This window comes from Thunnus maccoyii, chromosome 8 (assembly GCF_910596095.1).
Source record: "Thunnus maccoyii chromosome 8, fThuMac1.1, whole genome shotgun sequence".
NCBI classification, from domain to species: Eukaryota; Metazoa; Chordata; class Actinopteri; order Scombriformes; family Scombridae; genus Thunnus; species Thunnus maccoyii.
The window spans coordinates 13,343,643-13,348,395 of NC_056540.1; the positions used below are offsets into that span (position 1 = coordinate 13,343,643).

The 4,753-nt window shown below is 38.9% G+C and overlaps 1 long non-coding RNA gene across 1 annotated transcript; it reads left to right on the forward strand.

Annotated features, from left to right (window-relative positions):
- The first annotated feature begins 2,723 nt into the window (after positions 1–2,723).
- LOC121902199 lies at positions 2,724–3,901 on the forward strand. The gene is made up of 2 exons (XR_006097489.1): positions 2,724–3,263; positions 3,397–3,901. It is a non-coding gene; the product is annotated as an uncharacterized LOC121902199 (long non-coding RNA).
- Positions 3,902–4,753: the final 852 nt, after the last annotated feature.

Genomic DNA, 4,753 nt, shown 5'->3' on the forward strand with positions numbered 1-4,753 from the left:
TTCACAACATACTGATTATCAGGTGTGATACTGGCTCCTGCAGAGAGTGTTGCACTGGGTTGTTTGTACCGTTAATGTTGGCAGGCTTTCTTCAAGTCCCTTCATATTGTGTGTAAAAGAGTTAGTCAGCCATGAAAGTGTTTAGGATGCATCTCCTGGTGACCAAATTATCTGTCAAGCAGCCTAGAATTACCAATGTCACAAACACATCAAGATGCAGTGCTCAAAATGATAAAAAGTCTGAAATATGCTAATTGCCAGAGAAAATAATTGTGGCTGCTTCCAAGAGTCTGATAAGGAAGAGTGTGTGTGTATGTGACTGATAAACACTAGCTACACTTGAAAAAATATTTGGACAAGTACACAGATGTGGAATTTATATTATGACCTTAGGAAAACCTTTCCAAGAGGACTAGTCTGAAGTGTTTGTTATCTTCAAAAGGTCTTTTTCCAAAAAAAGGTGTTGGAAAAGGGGATTGGGGGGAGTCATCTTATTTCATTTATGCTATAGTAAGCTTTACAGGTGAGGTAAATGATGAGGCTTATCAGTCAAGACAAACTAATGGTCATTGGTCCCTGCAAGCGGGATTCCAACCCACTGACCAAAATGTTAGCAGATTGAATAAAAAGCAAGGGGGAAAGTGCTACTTGGATCTCACAGTGATGAAACACAAAGCATGTGCTCATGATGCATGGGTAGGCAAAATACTGTCCACAGTTAAGTGGCCACAATATTAATTACTTATGGACATTGTTAATAAATGGATTTTGGTCCAAATGCCTAAAACCATTTCCTAGAAGATAAGTAGCCAAAGTGGAGGGGTCTACCTGCTAAATTAAAGAGCTAGCTAAAAAGACAAAGCAAGTGTGTTGCTGGAAGAGGATAAATACCATACAGAGAGATTATTCACAACTTGGCAACCAAAATGTTGTTCTCATTAATGGTGCATTACTGATCTATTAAGCATAAGCAAACTATTTATTAACGATTAGAATGCAGGAGTTTTGAGCGTCATACAGCCCCTGCAAAATGACTAATTTCACTATTAGAACCATTCGGTCCAATCACATAAGAGCTGCGCGATTTATTTACTTTATCCCCATTCAAGTTAGCAGAGAGCTAACCGGAAGTTAGCTGGCTCAGCCAGTGGAAGTCTCTGGTGCACATGCTCTGGCCATAGTGCATGCACAGTATGCATTCATCCAGCCAGTGCGAGAATGTCAAACCCAACACCAGATTAAGAACTCCAGTATACTGTGAAATATAGAAAGATTTATCTGGCGGTGATAGGCTTAATCAGCATTGTGTGGACATATTTGGCAAGGGCTTGAATATAACGGACATTCATTTATATGTAAAAGTTCCGCACTGCAGGTTTAAGTCCAACTGAAATTAAATTGCCTTTTTTTGTCTACTACAGCACACATATCTTCGCTGTAAAACCCTTGTCCTGTGTTCTCCTTTGAGAAAAATTATCTGAAACCAAAAGGGAGAAATTAATATTTGAAATTGTTTGATTTCATAATTGTGCGCTGTTTTACATTATTTTGATTAAATGCTGTTCCGCTATTTGCTTACATAAGTTGGAGATCTTATTTTGATACAGCAAATCAAATCTTACATAAAGCGATAATGATAAGTTCTATCATAGGCAGAGCAGACAGTCACACTGAGCCTGTTAGCAGCCGGCTACACAACAAAAGAGCCACAGACTCTGAACAACAACCCACATTAGCTTTTCTGCTAAAGTCTCCTTCTTATTTAACTTATAAACATGAACACATGTCTTGTCCTGCACCCTAGCTTGCCACCAAACAAACATTCACTGGAGAAAAGCGTACCTCTAACGTCAGTTAGTAGCTTGATAGCTAATTAGCTGCTCAGTTGCAACACATTAAACCGCATGTAAACAAATGTCATTTTGGACCCATTAGATGCTGATTTGGTCATTGCTTTTCAAAATTCCTGTTAGTAACACACTGTCTGTCCATGACTGTTAACAGCAGTTTGTTTATTTTATCTTGGTTCTGTACAGTGTAGCCTTAGCCTGCAACCTAATCGAACAAGCCTCCTGCCCAGCCATCTGAGACAAAAGGGAGCATTTTCAATCAATTTCAAATACCTTTTTTCTTCATTCAAATTATACAAAATCAACAATACATTTAAAAAAACATGTTGACATTATTTTGACTGCAAAGAAAGATGATTAAATGTGATTTCAGTTAGACTTTAAATCGTTTCAGAGGATTCCCTATTATGAAGTGGCATTGTTACTTCTCATATGCTAGATTAAAAAGCGTGCAAATGATGAACACATACATTTTGGATTTTTAATTTGCATCAAATAAATCTAATTAACCAGGACGGGGCTGCCATTACTGTCAGATCACAGACTCTGTTCAGTGTCACTCTTGCTAACACTCACTAATACACACAGGTGCACACAGATACATACAGACAGCTGAAATCCTAACAAATCCAAAGTTCTGTTAGCGGTGACCTTGCCCGAGAGGCTCTAACAGCAGCTTGCATGGGGAAGGTGCTGATTGTGATCATAAGACTTGAAAGTCTTTGATCTCTACAGCATGGAGGCTTAACAGTCAATTAACCCTTTTTCCTCTCTGATCCCTGTGGTTTACAATGCTGTGTAACCCATGTATACACAGCATACACACAGACGCTCCACTGCAAGATAATGACTCCATCACCTTCAGCAGTCAAATTTGCATTGCAGATTTACTGTATGTACACACGTCAGTCTTCCTCATCCTCCTCATCATTTTCAGGGGTCACACAGCACTGAATTTCATGAGTGGCTGAGCAATGAAAACAGAATGAGAAATTAGACAGTTAATATCCACATTGACTTCAGGCTGACCTGACATGACACCCAGCTATACTGCCTAATGACATATTGACTGACTGTTTTGATTATATTGAAGACAAAAGCCTGAAGTTAAAACATACAGGCTAAAGACCATAAAAAAGAAAAAGAAAAAACAACTCAGTCATCTTTTTTCCATTCTGGTAGATTTAAAATGATTTAAAAGATCATAGCCTAGCCCTTGTGTTTTCCTGGTGTTTTTCCTCTCAGTCTGTCTGTGTGTGTGGTGTAGGCGTGTTTGTTCTCTGGCTCTCTCTCCCTCCACACCTGCTGCTTAGTATGGAATCAGCTCACCTGCCTGTCATCAAGCCATCATCACTCCACTACAAGGAGATTGCACAGACAGCCAGTCCCTGCCGAATTGCCATGCCATTCACGGTTTGTCTTCCTGTTTGTTTTCCTGTCTGCTTTGCCTGCAAAATAGTTTATTTGCCTTCCTGCCTAGTCTGCTAGCTAGTTAGTTTGGTTGCCTGCCTGCAGCTTGCCTTACACCTGTTCTCTCTGTCTCCAGGAATACCTGCCTGCTTGCCCGCCAAGTCAGCTCTCATCCTAGAAATTGGACATTTCTCAGACTCTTCCCCCTCACCTCAGCCCTAACATCAGCCAGCCTCCATCTCACCATCTGTACCTGCTCAAGCAAATGAAGACTTATTCACTTATTTCACCATTACCTACTAGTACAGTGTTTGCATTTGGGTTCACCTGCTCAATCCCACATGACAAGAGAAAGCATTTGTGGAAGAAATCTTATGCATGAAAGGCTTGCTGATATACAGTTCTTATATACAGTAATATAATTCTGCGCTTCAAAAAGCCTATTTAGTTTCCTCTCATTTCCAAGGGAAATTTTGCACTTTATTAAATGGCAACCTCTCACTCTTGAGATCATTCACATGTGTGATGGGAGCTGCCATGAGTAGTTAGTACCTGTAGTAACAGACCAATTCATTAATAATTGTTTTGAAGTTGACATTTTCACTGCAAAAGGTCCAATTAAATAAATCAGTGTACTTTTGTCTCAATCGATTTCTTACTCTCAAACAAAAAACAGGGCTTTCTTTAAAAATGGTTTTGTCAGTCTGTTTGAAAAAAATGGATATCAAAGCATTTTCTGACACAAAATAGAATTTGTAGAAAAAGGCCTGAAATTCTGTTTTTTTTTTATTTGCGAGTTTAATTTTTCTTGATATGGAACCTCCTATCTAGATTAATGTTAACCCTAACCCTTCAATGTTACTAACAACAGCTACAACATTGGCAGTTTAGTTATTCAAAGGCTATGTTCAGTCTATAAATAAGCACAGAATAAGTGCAAGACAACAGTGGTCTGCCTACAATATGCAGGGTAATCTCCTGACTGTTTTATCAAACTTAATAGCCTATCCACGCACATGTAAATTCTCAAAATCTAAACTTTTCATTGGCTGCAAAATGATTGCACATCCTCTGTTGATCAAGTCCACTATTCTGTCAGCAGTAGCTTAATCCTGTGGCCAAATGAATAATCAAAGCTAGCATAGCACCTGGGCCTACAACAGCACATCTCGAGGGCTCTACCTACCTATTATAAAAGTTGTTGGTGGCGTGTTGTTGGCTTGAAATTCCATAGGAGAGTTATTATTACACTATTACACTAATAGAAGTGTGGAATAGGTCTGGCTATGCACAGTCTGTTATTGATTATTTGGTTGAAAATATGCCTACTGACAAAAAGCTGCAAACATTAATTTTCCGGTCACAAGAAATAGAAACCTTGAAGCCTACATATTAACAGCACATAGGCTATGGTTTTGGAAATATTAACTGAATGTGATAAATGTCCTCATATGGACACAGATGCTATTGACAGCCAATAGTTGCCCACAATA